The sequence below is a fragment of the Hyperolius riggenbachi genome, chromosome 12 (assembly GCF_040937935.1).
Source record: "Hyperolius riggenbachi isolate aHypRig1 chromosome 12, aHypRig1.pri, whole genome shotgun sequence".
In the NCBI taxonomy this organism is placed as follows: domain Eukaryota; kingdom Metazoa; phylum Chordata; class Amphibia; order Anura; family Hyperoliidae; genus Hyperolius; species Hyperolius riggenbachi.
The window spans coordinates 100,860,254-100,880,716 of NC_090657.1; the positions used below are offsets into that span (position 1 = coordinate 100,860,254).

Genomic DNA, 20,463 nt, shown 5'->3' on the forward strand with positions numbered 1-20,463 from the left:
GGCCTCAGTCGTACATTTCTGTATACTGAGATACCCTGAATCCTTCAAATCACAGCCACACCCCCAGGATATGAGCGCCAAATGGTTTGTGTTATACAATTAACTGTTTCTTTCTGCATAGGATTAATGGTTTTATAGGCAGTGATAGAGAAGTCGGTAGCAGGAAGTGTACATGCCTAGGAGACATGCTGTACATAAGAGGAACCCTTTGTATAGGAGCTGCTTCCGGACGTGTTGTCCACTCTGGGAATTAGAGATGTTACAGGACAAATTAAGAAAAAATACAAATCTGTTCTTATAAAAGTCCCTTTATTTAATTTCACAGGCAGTTATGTCAAAGATTTCATTAGCTTATCATTGCTGAAGTGAAGATAAAGCTATCAGGGGGAGATCATTTCCTGCAGCCGTACAGCCAGGTTCAGGCACCACGTTGTATGTGCATTCGATAGAACATTATTTTCAATTAATTCTGCATAAAAAGTATTCTATGGGGTAAAAAAACAAAATTCACCTGGCATTAGGGTTTCTAACAGTCACAGGGTTCCTATTCACTTGGTTTCTTCTATTAAACAAAATAAGTTCAATAAGCGCAGCTAACAGGCAGTGGTGGGATGCAGAGAATTGTAGACCCCTTTTATCATACATTCAGATAGCAATGTTATCTTCTGGGGCTAATGTGAACGAGGACTAAATGTACAAGCGCAGATGGCCGTACATTCTGAACACAACACGTGATTGCACGCTATCGGCGTTGCTGTGTGTTGCAATGAATAGGACAACACTGCGTTTTGCTAAAAAAAGTGTGCAGTAGTTGATATCACAATGCACTGCTGTGTAGCGCATAAAGTGACAATATCAGACAGTGCAGTCTATGCACTTCTGGTGCTTTTGCGCATTGCACACTATGCATATTGCCAAAATGCGCATATAGTGTGAACAAAGTCTTACAGAGAAATCTTGCCAGCAGCTACGTGAGTTTGAGTGTCTGATATGGAGGTAACAGCTGCCATGCAAGGCTTGTCAGGTTATACCAGGCATGGGCAAACTTGGCCATCCAGCTGTTAAGGAACTACAAATACCACAATGCATTTGCCTTTATGAGTCATGACTGTGGCTGTCAGACTCCTGCAATGCATTGTGGGACTTGTAGTTCCTCAACAGCTGGAGGACCAAGTTTGCCCATGCCTGGGTTATACTATAGATCACAGTGGATAAACATGTAGGGGCAGAACCATTGTTTTAGGTTGGCTTTTGCTTTAAGAGACAGGAATCTATACGAACATCTTTTAAACTGGCATTATTTTATAGTGAAATAAAGTGGAGATTGATTTTTTTTTTCCTTGATCAAATTTAAACAGGCTGCAGGAAATGAACTGCAGAGTCAGCAGGAATGGAAAGGGCTAATCAAATATGCAGCCTTTTTTTTTTTTTTTTTGTGTGCAGAACTTGCATATGTAATTGTGCCCTATGGCTGCCTGTTGTGCCACCTATGCTGTGCTTGTACCATGTGACAGGTTGGCCAGTGCACTCACAGTCACTGCTTGTGTTTGGTGTGTAAACGTAATAAAAAGAGCAGTGAGCGTACGAGAGAAGGTTGGCACTGCCTGTAACTTGTAATCTGTAAAAACGTCGAGCTTGGCATGGCTTTTTGTTTGTGCGAAGGGGAAATCCCTTGCTCTCATATTAATAGGGATCCTCTGCCAGCATAGATCCTCATCCTGTTTAGTCACTGCTGGCAGAAACGTCACAGAGGCGGAAGCAGCATGCCGCAAACACAGCCTAGCTGTCACCGCCCACAACGTCACAAGTAATCGTCTCTGTGAGCCAGACAAACTGAAAGTGCTGCGTTACTTTCTGTGGATGAGGACAGGAGTAATAGACACACAGTTTATTCCATCAGTCATTGCTCAAAATGTGCCATTAAAAAGGCCAACTGTAGTTATTAACTTAATTTACAAGTAAGCAATTAAAGCTAGCTTAAAGCGGGATTGTCAGACATAAAATCAAATTCCATTTACCCACTGCTCTGTGTTTATTAGGTAGTCTGCATGCTGACCCTGCATTGCAAGCATTCCAATATAATCCTAAATGTGTCTGCTGTAATTAATCTTATCTCAGTCAGCCTGGCTCTATTCTGGTACATTGTTGGGGATAGGGAAGCTTGTTATCTCCCCTCCCCCATTCCTGCTTCCTCACTGATTGGCTGAGGGCAGTTTAATGTGACAGGAGGCTGAGAAGGGAAATACACCTCACCCCTCTGCAGAAGCTGCTGAAATATGATCTATGCTGTGCTCTCAAGTGCTTTACAAAGCACGCTAGAGATGACAGTGCCGTTTTTTTATTACAGAGCTCAGTGGGGAGGAGGTCTGTCGGTGCATACACCATTTAAAGGATACCAGAACTGAAAAAAATGATTGCTGCAGTGTGTGGGGAGTTAAAAGTACATACCATCTGCTCCTCCTGCCCCCCTCCGACACCCTGATCCATTAAGGCAGGAGAAAAAAAAAAAGAGTAAGAGAGGACATTACATCCGGAAAGTAGCTGCAGGAAAGTAATAGTGCGCATGCGCAGACACTCACACGAGTCTCCTTCCTGAATACAAACTTAGGACGCACGGGGACGATCGCTTCCCGCGCATGCGTACGCGGCCACAAGCGCCGCTACGCAATACCACTTCCGCCGCTCTAACCCGGCCCCCTCTGCTCTAGGCAACATGTGAGTCGCTACGGGCGGCATCAATCCCATTCTCCCCGCCCAATACACGGACTCACTGGCTCACAGCCGCAGGGTTACCCACTCCCACCCTGCTTCAGCCCCCCAATCAAGGATAATTGGATTATCACCCCCGAATATAGCTATTTAAAGGCTCCTTGCCGGCACACCAGTACAGAGGTGCCAAGCTGTTATTGGACCTAAAGCTGGTAAGTGCCGTTTATGTATCTCTTGTTTATTACCTGACATTCATTCATCAACCTTTACTTGCAACCTTGCACTCCCTAGCCTTAGTATAAGCATGTCTAATGTTCCCATCACCACCATTCCCTTATATCCTCATATACTACTATCCCCCACCATTCCCTTATATCCTCATATACTACTATCCCCCACCATGTACTTCACTACCTGTGTAGCCAACTGTGTCATTTTTTTTATATAAAAAGAACTTTTCTATTTTTCACCATGTTTATCCCATCTTCTGTGAGAATTAGGATTTCATCCTTTGACACCTCCCCTTACTTCGATCATCACATTACCACACTCATACTGTATTTTACTATCCAGCAATCCCACACTCCACGCCATTTTACTATCCAATAAATTTCTGCACTCCCACCGCATCTCCCAATACTATACATTTTGGCCAACACCACACACACAGGTTTATAATTTTCCAAAATATATTATAATATAATATACAGTTGTCTTTTACACAGCGCTCTAATACGCTATCCATCTCTTTCATATTTCAGTGATACTCCGTTTTTGTTGATTGCCTGATGAAGTGGGATTGTGCCCGTGAAACGCGTAGCAGTATTTTATAGGAGTATGTGAATAAATTGTCTGAATCTCAAGCAACAGCACCGTGTCTGTTTTTGAGTGGCAGGTCCACCACCGCCACCCGAATATTTTAAATGTTTTAGCATATTTTACTCTTTTGGCGCCTCTGTACACCTTTACGTCAAGTTTATCCACCCCAGGTGGAAGGGTGGTTCACCCTCTTTTCTCCTTTCTACAGAGAGCGACATCTTAGTTCTGAATTGGGACAGGCCTAATCTCCCTACCTGCCTATACAGTGGTTGCCTAAGCGGTAACCCTCGTTTGTAAGTATAATACTTGCATCTCATTTACCCTCCCTGATTCAATACATACTACACTATATTGGGCTCTCGGTTTTCTGCATTACATCCAGATTGGCTTCAGTCAGAGGCAGTAAAGATGGAAAATGCCTGGAAGGGTTTCCTCTCTATTTACTATATAGGATTCACTGAAATACAAACTTGGACAGAACAATAAGTTATGTAATTAGAACATGTATTTATCTACTTAGATATGTGTTTTTCCCTGGGATTGTATTGCTGGCCCTGCTGTTTTAATAAAAACACAACCTCCAAACAGCCAACAGCCATGCCTTTCCCTACAATGATCGTTCTTTCACTGTATTGTTGATGAGGATGTTTAGAGCATCTTGCAGGTGTGCGCACCTCAGCATCTCTGCAGCTGCGATTACCTAACCTGTCTCCTTCTAGTCCTCTAGCTATAACAGACACATATTTATGTAAAGGTTCTCATTTATCCAGGACATGGTATATCAAAAGAAAAAAATAACAGTGTTTCAATTGGGCACATTTCTGTGTCTCAGGAGACATTGTTTCATCACTCTTCTTAAGAAACTTCTTCGGTTCTAATAAAGTGAAGTAACTACCTCATCAACTTATGAGCACAGGCAGTCTACTTTCTCCAGCCAACAGTCTAGCTAATTGGCACTCCTTATTTAGATATTAAGGTGTATTAAACTCATAATTACATTTTTACTGGCACCACCCATCCACATGGAAACCAGAAAGCAGTAATTCGCTGGTTTCCAATCAAATTCCACATCAGGTGACACTGCTGTCCAATTGGACTGCAAGTTGTCACCTGGGTATGCTTCGCTCTCTGGCCCGCAAAGACTTCTACATCATTTTATGTATACTCCGGACCCTCGACCCAAAATGTTTGGGGACCCCTGCTTTAGACCATAGATTTAAGTTATGTACCACTTTAAGGCATGTATTGTCTTTAAACCATCAAGGGAAGTAATTAGAATAGCGTTGTGTGTGAATAATGTTGCAGATAATTAACCTCTGAGTAAGCACGTGACCCAACATAGCTGGGATACCTCTGTAGCTCAAATATTTGTGATCTGTTACTTTCTACCCCATAAAGCCACATTAATCCATGCCATGCACTGATGAGGATCAATCAATCCGAAACAGTCTGTATGCATGTTGGATTATTGTGGCTCTGTAACATTAAAAAGCTGACACTTCATTGCATTCTAGCAGATCTGAAGGTGTGGCTAGCTTGCAGGGACAACAATAGATAATTTGCATAATCAGCAGTGATGCACTGGGAGACCTCTTGGAGCCCAGTCCAGCCTGAATTTATTGCAAATTCTTTGTTTTAAGAAGGTAAACTTTTGTTTTCCATTGTGTTTTAGGGGCTTTTGGTCCATTGTAGCCCCTTATACACTCCTGGGAGTTCTGGTTCCCCATGAGCTTGCTGGGTTCTCTGTATTTTTCAGGAAGAGTGACACACTTTGAGGGTGGTGAAGCACATATATTGAATAGAGATTGAAAAGGGTATGAGGTCATTAATGTAAAATTAGAAGAAGAAAAAATCTCTAAACAAAAAAGGAGGCCTTTTACACCATTTACCATTGACATACAGTTATGTTTGGTCAACCTTACATAAATGATTTAAAGATGATACACATCTTCTTCTGGTGAATCTAATTGCCAATGGCATAAGGAGTGACAATTAGACTGTTGTGTGAAGTAAGTGGATGATTACCTGTACATACAAGTATCGGGGTATTTCCTCCACCTTGCTAGACCTCAACCAGGTGCTCAGTAAAAGTGATGAAACCCTTTCTAGTATTCACAAAGGTATTCCAGGTAAAGCTTACTGTTTCTAGACCCATGTTGCATGTGGATGGATGGATGGGAAGCTGTGTTTGGCTTCTGGTTTTGCTTGAGACAGGAAAGCGGTTGAGAAGCCATAGCTGTGGGGAAGCAAGAGGTGCAGCGAGACTCCTGTGCCATGACAGATCATTAGGAGTAGCATCCTCTAATGGATCAACACTTACCTGTACATAGTAGAGCAGTGCACTGCTGCACACCCAGACCCAAACCTGTACATAGTAGAGCAGTTCACTGCTGCACACCCTGACCCATACTTGTACATAGATTAGCAGTGTTCAACTGCACACCCTGACCCATACCTGTACATAGTAGAGCATTGTACTACTTGTACACCCTGACCCATACCTGTACATAGTAGAGCATTGTACTACTTGTACACCCTGACCCATACCTGTACATAGTAGAGCAGTGCACTGCTGCACACCCTGACCCATACCTGTACATAATAGAGCAGTGCACTGCTGAACACCCTGACGCATACTTGTACATAGAGCAGTGCTGCACACCCTGACCCATACCTGTACATAGAGCAGTGCAGTGCTGCACACCCTGACCCATACTTGTGTATAGATTAGCAGTGTTCTGCAGCACACCCTGACCCATACCTGTACATAGTAGAGCACTGTACCACTTGTACACCCTGACGCATACCTGTACATAGTAGAGCAGTGCACTGCTGCACACCCTGACCCATACCTGTACATAGTAGAGCAGTGCAGTGCTGAACACCCTGACCCATACCTGTACATAGAGCAGTGCTGCACACCCTGACCCATACCTGTACATAGAGCAGTGCAGTGCTGCACACCCTGACCCATACCTGTGTATAGATTAGCAGTGTTCTGCAGTACACCTTGACCCATACCTGTACATAGTAGAGCACTGTACTACTTGTACACCCTGACGCATACCTGTACATAGTAGAGCAGTGCACTACTGCACACCCTGACCCATACCTGTACATAGTAGAGCAGTGCACTGCTGCACACCCTGACCCATACCTGTACATAGTAGAGCACTGTACTGCTGCACACCCTGACCCATACCTGTACATAGTAGAGCACTGTACTGCTGCACACCCTGACCCATACCTGTACATAGTAGAGCACTGTACTACTTGTACACCCTGACCCATACCTGTACATAGTAGAGCACTGTACTACTTGTACACCCTGACCCATACCTGTACATAGTAAAGCAGTGTACTGCTGCACACCCTGACCCATACGCAATTAACTTTTTCTCTTGAGTCCTCTCCTAGGTGATATGTTCACACCTTATCAATAAAATACATTTTAAACCACAAGCAGGCAATAATATACTCATATAGAATGATGTTGATAGTTCTTTCCTGCTTACTAGTTGGTACTTGTTCAATTGCAAAGTGCTAGAAATGTATTTTAAAGGGAAAAATTATCTCTTAGGAGAAAACTCAGGAGAAAAAGTGAATTGCATGATGGGCCCGTGTGGTAATGTGTTAAGTAGTTTCTTTGTAAAGTGTTTTAATTAAGTGCACTTAAAACAACTTAAAATAAAGCCCTGATTGATAATGCAGTATATATGCATTATTAATTTTAGACGGTTTTATAAGTACAGGCATGTGTAGTTTATCATACTCTTTGCTTGAGTGATCTGACTCAAACTTTCCCCACTGCCTCCACAGAGTTAACACTGACTCTACACTCCAAATTATCTCTGTGCCCAAATGCTGATTAGATCTGTAAACACTGTGTACCAGAACAGTGCTGCTGAGTCACTGCTGAAATGTCAGCAGGAGCAGGAGATGATGTGTAGGTTGGAGTAGAGACAAAATCAGGAATAGAAGTACATGGATGGATCAGTCATACTTAGTTATGGGGGCAACCACCACTTTTTGGGCAGATAGATAGCTCGATAGGTAATTTCCAACAGGTGCGATCTGATCTCATAGAAGTGAATGGACATCAATCAGAAAAACCATCGCAAAATCAATTGGAAAGAAAATCTTTCCAATTCCCAGCATAATACTTTGTGGCCTCTTTATAAAGGGCAAACAGGATGATTAACTGCTAAATAATGATAATTCAGCTGAATCATTGGCATCCTTTTAATCAGCACATTAATAAGTGACGATTTTTCAGACTGATTGGCACTTCTGAAAACCCAATTATTTGTCAGCCCTTTTGTGCGGATTGTCCACTTTCATATTGGCGAAGGCCATGGGAAATAATCATCAGCAGTGCTGTTTCCCACACCCAGTTTACTGCTTTTACCCCACTATTTCCACTTTTCTGAAGCATCAGTATGTGGCTGCAATGCAAGAGTGCCAGGTCTCAAATAATGTTTGTAGGAGATATCAGTCACAAATGGCTCCTCGCTTCCAATGTCAGCAAATGAAGCTTCTGAGAAGATTACAATATTGCAGCGCTCCGCCTTTCAAGGCCATATTGGCAGGGAACACAGCGGAACGTTTATAAATGTGTTGTTATATAAGTAGTGATCTGAATCCGGTTAGCGGAAAACAAAGTGGAGATGTGGAGATGTAGAGATCTCCCCTCTTTATAAATACATCTTTTGGAGCCATCGGCTCCCCTGGGTGCCTGTTTGCTGCAGGTGGGACTGAGAACCTAACAATGCCAAGTATCAGTGTGCTAGGGAGACAACTGGCATTTGTAAAGATTATTATTATTATTATTATTTATTGTATTTATAAAGCACCAACATATTACGCAGCACTGGACAATAAATATATACAAGGATGAAAGACATAACAAGGTTATACAACATAGAACAAAGTTATACATGTAAATTGTACAAAGTACATGATCATGCAATATGGTCTGGTTAGGTAGGCCCAGTAATACAAGTACAGGCTGTCATAGGACAGGAGCACATGATCCTGTAGATTACACCAGGGAATGGAGGACCCTGCCAGAGGCTTACAATCCCAACCCATATCGCATGATCATGTACTTTGTACAATTTACATGTATAACTTTGTTCTGTGTTGTACAACCTTGTTATGTCTGTCATCCTTGTATCAGTGTATATATTCATTGTCCAGCGCTGCGTAGTATCTTGGCGCTTTATAAATACAATAAATAATAAAGATGGCAGCCCCCCTATGATTTCCCTCACACAAACCGGCATCAGCACTACTGCATCTAGCCATCTTTTTGTTTAGCATTTCATTCCACTTTTGTGGGGGAAAAAAACAACTTTTTTTTTCCAGGACAACTACGTGCATGTTTAAGACCTCCACAAATATACTTGTTAAATTAACTCACTTCCTTCCTTTGGCTTCTGTCTCCGCTTTTAACTCTGTAAATATTCAGTAAATACTGACAGGAAACCGGTTCTGTAGAATTATAACATACCATTAAAGTAAGTGACATGTGACATGATGAGATAGACATGTGTATGTACAGTGCCTAGCACACAAATAACTAGGCTGTGTTCCGTTTTACTTTCTCTGCCTAAAAAAATTAAATATCAGGTATGCAGGTGACAGTTTCTGTCTGGGTTGGACTGGGTCAGACTATATGGCTTCTGAAAGCAGAACAGAGATAAAAAAGGGCAAATAATTCATAGATTTGAGCTTTAGCATACTTCAATGAAGGTGCAATTGCGCGAGACAATGAAATAGTAAAAACTTAAAAACTAGACTTTGCCTGATCTGTGCTGCGTGGGCTCTCCAGCCCGCAGCACAGATCAGTATTATGCCAGGGCGATCAGACTTCCCCCCCCCCTTTTTTCCCCACTAGGGGGATGTCCTGCCGGGGGGGTCTGATCGCCGCCGGCCATGTGCGTTTTGCGGGGGGGGGCTCCTCAAAGCCCCCCTCCGCAGCCATTTCCGCCCTCTGCCTCCTTACCTCCCTCCCTCACTGCGTAATGCGCAGGACGGAATTCCGTCCTGCGCATTGAAGGATAGGCTTCCGCCTATCAGATGCCGGGGATCGCCGATCTGCCCTACGGCGGATTTCTTCCCCGCGTGTTTACATTTTGCCGGCGAGCCGCGATTGGCGGCTCTCCGGCTGTTCACAGAGACACCCTCCGTGAACTGACGTGGATGGTAACCCGCAGACGACCAGCTGGTCGTCAAGAGGTTAAATATAAAATAAAACTGTGGGATATCTAAAAAAGTAATTTTTAGCAGGAGGATAGATGCAATTATTTTTCTAATCAGTTTTTCCCCTCGGATGTCCTTTAAATGTGAACAGGTCACCTTGCATTAATGAAACACTCATTGCACAGTGACATGGGGATGTGAGAATGGCAATCTGGAGCAGTTACATCCACCAAACAGTGGACAGTTGCCATGATAGTAAGGGAGTATAATTCATTGGAAAGGTAATTTTTAATAGCACTGAATTACAAAAAGGTTTGTGCATCAATGAAATATGCCTCAATTCACTAAGCTTTATCAAACACTTAATCAAACGTTTGATAAAACTTAGTGAAATGAGGCCATGGTGTATTTTTGTGAATACACTTTAACTTCATTTCTGTGTGTGTGAGGTACGTGCTTCTCTCTGAGATCCCCACCATTAGACAGTCTACTGTAGTTTTATGAGCAATGGAAGTTCTGGCCCTGGACTGTTGAAGGTTACAGCTTTGGAAAGGATATAGCTTAGCTCAGTATCCAGGGAAAAGCTAAGCCCATCTTGCATAGTGTGCAGCCAGCATTCAAGGACTTCCTAGTCACAGAATGTTTTGAGGGATGGATACTTGTGGACACCATACGTTCCCTTATAAGCATGTTTTTAAGCACTTGGAGCTGGAGTTATATACATGAAGAACAAGCAGGTGAAGTCCCATGTTTGTCTTGGAATAGATGTATAATATAGCCAAAATAACAAAAGCTGCTTAGATAATTGTCATTAATGACCACCTGCAGATAGAGGTCTCTTGCCAATTTTAAATTCTTGCTGCATCTTTATCAGGCGATACTGTTGCCGAATGACGATGCCGTTAGCATCAAAACCCACAAGACATTTCTATCAGGAGTTCGTCATTAAAGGTATTATCTATATTGGCTTTTGTCGTCTTCATCAAAAGTACTTCTCTAGGTACACAAGGGGAACATACTGCGGTGTATTGATGCTCATTCATAGTCTAGTCAGCAGACTGGAGGTGGGGAGGTGACAGAGGAAGCTGTAGACTCTGACGATGGTGTTACCTATATAGTGAGAGAGATGTGTGAGTCACCAGGCCTGCTGAACAGAATTACCAGTGTCTGGCAGTCAGTCATTCACATTATATGTATTTCATCTGTTTACAAGCTGCTTGGCTGCATTGTGCTTGAAGTCATCCAAGAAGGTGTGTGATCGGTATATTCCATTTAATAATGCTTGTAATAAATGGTTTTGTTTGTTTTTCTGTTAGCCAACCTTTTAGTCTCAAAACCCCTGGTAGAGTGCAAAACCCCTGGTAGAATGCAAAACCCCTGGTAGAATCCTTATCATGCGCCCAATGATTTCTTTCCTATCTTACTTAGTAAAACACCCTATTCTGTCACTGTTGTCACGTTTGGCCTGGGCGGAAGGGAAGTCAGAATGTTATCTCATTTCAGCATACTTGTCAGTTTCGGATAGGGGAACTGGTGCCTTCATCATGACAGTGGATGATAATGGATTAAGGGAAAAAAAGTGTTGTTATAGTTTGCTTTCTGGGGCTTAATGCCCTTAAAACCCCTAAGAAAGCCTGGTTTGTTTATAGGACGAATAGAAGATCTGTTGGTATCAGCAGAATTGTTATCATATAGCAGAGTCTGCTAATGAGTAACGAGACACCGCCATGTATTAAATGACCTTTTCATGTTCTGGGCTGTGAAATAATAGAGTGGCATGTTACAATTCGTGAAATGCTAACAAGAATGATCCTGATTTGATAAAGGATCTGAAGGTTGGCTGTGTCTGTCTGTTCACGGTATTCAAGTAGATCCCCCTCTTTTATCACCCGGTGCAGCACTGGAGATTAATAGGGATAATATGGCTGTCCTAAGTCCAGCATCTTCTTTTAAATTCATAAGCTCAGATGTAGCGGTGACTGAGGGCGCCAGAGCCCTTCATAGCTAGGTTTCACAGAATAATGAGATATACAATGATAAACTATATTGTAATTTCGACTCAGTTTCTTTTGATTAGTAAAAAAACAAAACAAAAACTATTTTTAACCTCAAAGTAAGGCACACATACCGTGCACATATGCATAATGGCATGGAAACTAGAATTTTCAAAGATCGCCTTCCTGCGTAAAACAAGGCATATTCTTTTAACAAACCTGTCTTAAAAATTGACCACATGACCAAAGCAGCTAAACTGAGTGAGGCCCAGTGCACACCGAGCGGTTTTTGGAGCGATCCGCCGGCCGCATCCGCCTCTAAAAACGCTTGTCTAATGTATTGCAATGGGATGGTGCACACCGGCGGTTTGCGGTTTTTGCCAAGCCGCAAACGCGCCTCCTGCTGCGCGTTTGCGGTTTTCGGAAGCGTTTCGTCCTCAATGTAAAGTATAGGAAAAACACAAACCGCTCTGAAAAACGCTAGTTCAGAGCGGTTTGCCAGGCATTTTTGTTACAGTAGCTGTTCAGTAACAGCTTTTACTGTAACAATATGTGTAATCTGCTACACAAAAACGCACGCAAAACCGCTAGGTATGTTTAGAAAACCTCTCTAAACATACCTAGAATCGCTCTGAAATCAGCTCCCAAAACCGCTAGCGTATTGCGGATCTGCTAGCGGTTTTGGTGTGCACTGGGCCTTAGTCAGTAGCACATTGTAGGCACAGGTGCTGCTGGAGTACTGCCCTATTGTTCAGATTGCAAGTAGGTAGGGCAAATTTGAACTCTTTGAGAATATCACACAACATATACCGGTAGCACTGACAGTCTATGATGGCGGAAGGTGCCATGCTTCTGTATGCCGGTCACTGGGAGAGGGAATGGTTGTTCTACCCCAGGACCTGCAGCAGCCTTTTTGATGCATGCACACTGTGGCTTTGATGTTTGGTAGGCTGTACATTGAGACTAGGGACTTGTTCACACTATGCAATTAATTCAGAGAACCTCCTTGGTGTCATTACCAACGGTTTTATTTCATTTTATAAGGATTAGCAGGCTTTAATTTATCTTACAATTCAAAAAAATAGTAATACAGACATGAGCACAGTTCTTCAATAATTTTAAGTGAACCTGAACTGGCCAGGAAACAAAAAGTTAGATACTTACCTAGGTAGATGGAAGCCTCTGGATAGTCCAGAGGTTTCCCATGTCCTCCTCTACCCCGCCGTTACTGCACTTGGACCCTATGAGCATCTCCAACAAGAGCTTGTCAGTTATGTTCTTGTGGCTGCACTCTCCGCCGTGTATGAGCGGGGCTGTAGTGTAACTATGCGAGTACTGCCGCACCTGCGCAGTTAGCCAAAGCAGCTTGTCCAAGAGCAGCTTCATGCTCCTGCACAGGCACAGCTGTATTTGTGCAGATGCCGTATAGCTGTGCTCATTCACTAAGGGAAGCATGGCTGTGAACTGTCAAAAGGTCCTGGCTAGCAGCAGTGGGGTTAAGGACAACGCTTGACTGAGGTCAGAACTGCATAAAACTCAGTGGTGTGGCTGCTGCTTGGATTGCATCATCCCCTTGTTCAGACTACAAGAGAGAAGGTTAAGGACGACACAAGTGTAGAGGCTTCCCTCTACCTAGGTAAGTATCTATTTTTTTTTCCCCCAGCCAGTACAGGTTCGCTTTAAACACCTAACGCCAGACATGGCAGGTCATTTAAATAACACCTTTGGAATGTACTGTACTTGCATTGCCCACCGTTGCTGACATGACCAGCTTTATCAACCCACCAGAAGCCCTGGTTGCATCTGGATATAGAGGTAAAGCTGCAACAAGAAGAAAGTTTGAATTGGACAGTCCTTCACCAGAAACTGGTGGCCAGGCATGGTATTATAATGCACCTGCATACTCCCTTGTGTGAATGAGCCCTAACTGGTGGTACTTGTGTGTTTCCTCAGCAGCTGCCTCTAGTGGCTGAAAGCATCAAGGCTCAATTCACATCAGCAAGTGGCTACTAGCAGCTGCCTCTAGTGTCTGAATGCTGCAGGAGTCAACTTACATCAACAAGTGGCTACTAGCAATTGCAACCCACAGGGGCTGCAGTTCCTAAAAGGCCGTTAGGTTACCACATATAATTGCCCTTTTTATTGCAACTCTAACAGACTAATGACTATCTAGTAGATACCAGTCCTTCCACTTTAGTATGTGCAAAGATCAGATTATGATACGATAACCCGATTACTGGGAAAAGTACGGTCAATGTCAGAATACGGCATTGTATAAAGATGTCTGACAAAGACATCCAGACAGAGTGTGTACAGGGATTGGAATATGAAGTCAGAAGAGGCCACTTGTTATTAGCTAGCTGTTTGCTATTATTATTAGCCTTTGAATAGTGACAGATGTTTTTACCATGCACAATAGTTAGGCATTTTTTGCACAGTGTTTGGCTATATGACTCAAAAGGAAAGCCATATAAATATTTGATCAACACTGAAGAAAATGTATCATAGTTCTCCTTCCTAGTCTTTAATTAAAGCCCCAGTTGTGGTGCAAATGTTTACCCAGATCTGTGTAGAGACTCAATTACAGAGCTTGTTTTTGTCTGTGTAGAAGCTTCTCAATAATATGAAGACAAATAAAATGCTTGGTCAAAAACCCAAACATTAGCTACTTCCTGACACAGACAGACTGAGAAGGCTGTAGCCTATAGCAGTCAAAGAGAAAAATGGTGCTGGACAGAAGATCCTCTGCCACCTCCTTTGCCTGCCCCTCCCCTTCCCGTGGCCTGCTCCTCTGCTCAGCCATCCCCGCCCCACCCCGAAAAACTATATTTTCAATATACAATATACATACTGTGTCTGCAGCACAGTTTAGAAATGATTATCCACTGTTAAATCTCCCTGTAGCGCCGCTATGCTCCATACACAGGCGCTCCTGGGGAGATGTGTAGTAGCCTAGCTAGCTCTCTGTTTGGCCCAAAGGCTGCCTGTCACAGCAGCGACTCTGATTGGCCGCGATGGTGGTGCGGGCGGGTGCACGCGCTGCTGTGACAGGCAGCATTTGGGCCAATCAGACAGCTGCTAGGCTACTACACATCTCCCCATGATCGCCTGTGAACGGAGCATATCGGTGCTACGGGGAGATTTAAGAGCAGATAATCATTTCTAAACTGTGCAGTGGTTCTCCGCTATTTTGTCCACGGCCCCTGGAGGACCCCCTGACAGGTACTGATGTACCCCCAGGGGTCCGTGGACCCCAGGTTGAGAACCACTGTACTAGAGACTGAGGTACACACCATACAATTTTCTGGAAGATTTACCTGCCAGATCGATTATTTACAACATGTCCGATCTGAATTTCGATCGATTTTTCAATTTTCCAATCTTTTTTTTAAATCATTTTTTCGATCGGTTTTCATAGAACTGAACGATAATCAATTTAAAACAATGATTTTAAAAAAATGATAGAAACATTTAAAAATCAGTCGAAATTCAGATTGGACATTTTGGAAATAATCGATTTGGCAGGTAAATCTGCCAGAAAATTGTATGGTGTGTACCTAGCCTAACCGGCCTGATAGGCTGTCAGTCGTTAGGGTGTGACCATGTCACTAAAGTGGGTGGGTTTCAGACTAGCTGAAAGTGAGTGGGCAGCTGTGAGTCTCTGAAGAGAAAAGGGAATCCTTGAATTTGTTCAGCAGGTTTTTTTTCCCTTGACACAGGGAATCTAATTGATAATGTTCTATTAAATGTACTGGTATATATAAATATACCTGACCTGGGACTTTAACTTTCCTCACAAAGTGCTATAATAACATGGCTCGGAGGCACATAGACGCCAGTGCTGTAAAGGAAGTTGGTGGGTGCTGCTGTCCGGGGGCAGAGAAGGCAAAGGGTGCACCATCACACTAGGAAAAGAATAGATCTCTACAGTACATGAAGCTGACAAGTGAATCCAATTCTCTTGATTATTCTCACTGGAATTGTCACTGTCTTGGGAAATAAAGCAGATGGAATGTGGAATTCTGAAAAGGAATACAAACACAGCAGAATGAATTTTGGCCATAGCCTATTTCTTTTAGAGGGGGATTACATTGCAAGTGCCTAAGGTGAAAACATACTAAAGCATAACATTAACCTTAATTAGGATACAGCCGTAATTTGTGCAAGAGTATGTAGAAAAATAGCGTGCGACACCTGATGGGTTGCTACAAGCGACACTGTCACTTTGTATTTGCTGCTGTCCGCTTACGAAGCTCACGGTCACTTTCATTCAGTAGGTAGGAGGTAGAGGGAAGCAGTCACACATTTTATAGATAGTGTTCCCGCGTGATTCAGATATCCAGGTCAGGCCTGCGCACCTATCAATGAATAAACATGCACAAATTGTACCAGGCTGTACAGGGACAGTAATCACTTTGTACTGAACGTGGAGGATGTGTGATTGTGCTGCTGATTGCTGCTGCCGCTTTTAAAATTTTACACATTGCACCCGTAACGCGTAAAAATGTATTTGTTATTGTCCGCAATAGCTTCCTGCACCAGCGGGAATGCGTAAAAAGGTACCCATGGTGGCCGGCCGACTCCTAGCCGGCAAAAACGAAAATAGCTGGCAGCGGGGGACCGGAGGAGCCATGAGTGACTGCGAGGGCATAGGATGGCTGCATGGGGCTGGTAGAAGACCCAGGTAAGTGAAACTCATTTTTTTTTCGGTTTAGGTTTCCTTTAACCTGTTTCCAACCGCGTCACGCCGATGGGCGTGGCCGCGGCGGCAGCCCCAGGACCGCCTAACGACGATTGGCGTAAAGTCCTGGGGCTGTAATTTGCATGAGATCGCGCGCACGCTGCGTGCGCATCTCATGCTCGGAGGGCAGATATTAGCCCCCTCTTCAGTCTCTCTGTTAGACGGCGTGATCGCCGTCTATTTACACTGTGCAGCGCTGCGATCAGCAGCAGCGCTGCACTGGGGATAGCCGTGTGACACGGCTGTCCCCCTGGGGGACAAGAGAGCGATCGGTTCTCATAGGCAGAAGCCTATGACAGCCGATCGCCGTAATTGGCCAGCTGTGGGGAGGGAGGGAGGGAGGGAGGGAAAGGTTTTAAAGAAAAAAATAAACATGGGGGGGAGCGATCAGACCCCACCAACAGAGAGCTCTGTTGATGGGGGGAATCACTTGTGTGCTGTGTTGTGCGGCCCTGCAGCTTGGCCTTAAAGCTGCAGTGGCCAATTTTACTAAAAATGGCCTGGTCACTAGGGAGGTTTAGCCCTGCTGTCCTCAAGAGGTCAAGGAAGGTGTCTAAAGTCCAGTTTACAAGTGGGGACCAAGCTTCAAGCCCCATGCACACGCTTAACAACAGTCTTTTATTCTTTCACAACTTTTGTTGTGAAACAAGTTCAAGCACCTAAAAAAAGTATTTTGCTAATGTTAAAAGAGCTGATAAGACTGATAAGAAGTCAATCCAACTGTTGTAAGAAAATAAAATAGAAAAAAATGAGAGCCCAATATGGTGTAGTATGTTAAAAACAATTGGTAAGTGGTTTAGTGAGATAATTTATACTCACAAACATGGGTTACCATTCAGGCAACCACTCAATAGGCAGGTGAGGAGATTAGACCTGTCCTCACTCAGGATTAAGAAGTCACTCTCTGTAGTAAAGAAACAAGAAAGGGGGTAGCACTCCCCTCCACCAGGAGTGGACACAGAGTATTCGTATGTAGAACAGAGGCGCCAGCAGGATAAGTCAATAACATTTTTAAAAATTGCTTGGAGGAAGTGGTGGGCTTGCCTCCCAAAAGCAGATACGAGATCCTGTCTTCATATAAATCAATACATTTATTATACGGTACCCCAAAAACAGTGCAACGCGTTTCGCAGGCCCAGCCCGCTTCATCAGGCAATAAAATAAACAAAACAGAATTTCGGCAATAGCAGGTGTAGCGCCTAGCTCCTGGAGGCGCTACACCTGCGATTGCCGAAATTCTGTTTTGTCCCCACTTTTATCCTGCTGGCGCCTCTGTTCTACATACAAATCCAACTGTTGAATTGACTTCTTATCAGTCTTATCAGCTCTTTAAACAATAGCAAAATACTTTTTTAGGTGTTTCAACTTGTTTAACAACAAAAGTTGTGAAAGCATAAAAGACCATTGTTGAGCATGTGTATGGGGCTTTAGGATATACTGTCACCAGGCCTGATCATACATGATCAGTTTGGGCGACTGATGTCTTGTGTCTTTGAGATGTAAAAGTCATAAAATCACTGAGAGTGGAAAGGTTGTAGGCTTGACAATGGTCTGTTCACCATGATGATCTTTGTCCTAGTAAAGAAGTTTGGGTGTCCTGTATACATATACATATTTTCATGCCTTAATGTGCATGGAGAAATAGGATTCAACTAGACATGAACTGACTCCTGTACACTGCATGTTCAACAAAGGCGTTCTTGTAGATTCAGATAGTTGTATTCAAAAGATCATAAATTGTTTAACAGGCTTGGAAACATGTTCAAACTCTCCCCTCAGGGTAAGGCACATGCCTGCTTTTTTTCTTTTCATTTCCTATAGGTTGAGAAGCAAACACAGGTTGGCTGAGGGAAGGTGAGTTTCTCAGCACTGGTGTTTTGTTCCAGAAAAGTGAGAGGATTTTCCTATTTGCAGGTGAAAAGGTCCTGCTTATGTAAAGCAAACATTTCTCTTTCTAATTACCAACTAAATGACTGTTATTAAAACTATTAGAGTACCCAGTACTGTAGGGTTATCTTTTACAGCCTGATATACTGTGTGTGTGTGTGTGTGTGTGTGTGTGTGTGTGTGTGTGTGTGTGTGTGTGTGTGTGTGTGTGTATACAGGATCTTCTCAAAAAATTAGCATATTGTGATAAAGTTCATTATTTTCTGTAATGTACTGATAAACATTAGACTTTCATATATTTTAGATTCAAATACACACAACTGAAGTATATACTAGAGGAATAGAAAAAAGGGACGGGAAGACACCGGGAGCCCGATCTGGTGTATTATCTCACGTGCGAATCAAAAGTAGGAAAAGATTGCTTATACTCACAAAGCCGGGTTGCGCGTAAGGCAACCACTGTATTTCGCATGTGGGAAAGTACCGTCCCCACTCGGTCTTGTGTTGTTGTTTCGACTGTCGCAGCTCCTTCAGAAAAGGTGACACCTGCCAAGGTGTGTCCCCTGGTCTCAGGGGGAGGTATAGGATGTGAGAGGGTAGGAGGCGCCCTGGAGGGTACTTATAGAATGGTGTGCGAGACAGAAAATGGGTATATAAAAATATAGAAATCAATAAATCAGTAAATTGATTGTAGTTACTGACAGTACATACCCCAGTCGTAAATCTGACCGTTTAAGCAAGCTATGGATATAAATATATGGACAGATCCTACCTTAAATAAGTAGTCAGTCCCATAATGTACGGTATAAAAGCTTTAATGAGGCACTTGAGAAAATGACAACGCGTTTCGCGGTTAGAACCGCTTCATCAGGTCGTGTATTGTGCCTTTAAAAGATAGAACAGACAGGGCACTAAGACACAGGAAAACATCTCCTTTGTGAATTACAGTAAAAAACATAATAATAATAAAAATTATACATCCATAGACAATGGTAAACACACAAAATACAGAAAATAAATACCAAATATAAAAACTGATGGTGCATCTATGTTACTAACGAAGTGCATGTCACTTTAAAAATTATTGCCTAAAACATGGATAATAGGTATAAGTTCAAACATTACACCATTAAGTATCATTAAGGAATTATATACCATTGCCACATTAGACCTCATGAGTGTAAAAAGAAAAAGAAAACTCTTCTAGTGATGGGTTATAATGCCCAATGAGGGCTTAGTCTCTTTGGAGCCTTGAGATCTCCCAAAAAAAGTGTATGAGGGAGGAACCTAGGGGGAATTTAAGGCCTCCTCTGATAGCGGTGGCTTAGTCTGTAGGAATCATTAAGAAGGCAATGGGACCACAATTCCCATATCTCCTATATCATGAATGTGACCTTAAAAAATGTATGGAAGAAAGTTTAGAAGACAAGGTTTAATCTATTTGTGAGAAACCGCGGGGAAATCCGATCTATCAGCTACCGCTGGACTTGCGGAGTTGATGCTGGAGATGTCGTTATGCTATGTAGTTGTGGAGGGATGTAGCGGTATGTTTACAAGATAAGAAAATATAATATGAATAACGTGCTGAAACGGCACAAGAGCTACTGGGCATAGTCCCTTATAATTAGCAGATTAGTGGGAGTGAGGGCAGAGGGGTAGCTGCTTACCGGGAGTACAAGTATCCTCTGCATAGACGCCTGTGATTGCCGCTGTGGCCACTTCCTGATTAAGATAGATCCGGAAGTCCGCGCTCGTATGGGGTGGGGCTACCGTCATCGCGCCTCTCACGTGAGAAACGTGGGCCGACGTGGGGGAGGCCCGTCAATGATCAAGTCTCCTAGGAGACGGCGCCGGAGTCCACGCTGGAAGCCAGAGAGGCGGCCATTTTGCCGTGTACTCCCTAGTCTCGTATGGCAGCCATAGTATCGTGGTCATACTCAAAAAGGCTGATAGGGCTGGGACCACAAACTGTGAACCATAGTGGTACCAGCGCTGCTTATCTGATTTAATAGGGAATAAAGCTGCGTATCTCCATTAGCCAGGAATGAAAGTGGAGATAGTAGATGTAGTATTTTGGTAAATTCCTGCATGAGGAAAAATTGATAACTA

The 20,463-nt window shown here is 43.2% G+C and overlaps 1 protein-coding gene and 1 long non-coding RNA gene across 22 annotated transcripts in view; one reads left to right on the forward strand and one right to left on the reverse strand.

The window, feature by feature from the left end:
• THRA (thyroid hormone receptor alpha) overlaps positions 1 to 20,463 on the forward strand; it is a 1,122,562-nt gene that overhangs the window by 1,000,749 nt on the left and 101,350 nt on the right. The window lies entirely within an intron of this gene.
• The window catches only part of LOC137541247 (uncharacterized), a 227,202-nt gene continuing 225,892 nt past the window's right edge, over positions 19,154 to 20,463 (reverse strand). The window contains exon 4 of the long non-coding RNA XR_011025109.1: positions 19,154 to 19,239. This is a non-coding gene — a long non-coding RNA (uncharacterized lncRNA). The remainder of the gene's footprint in view (positions 19,240 to 20,463) is intronic.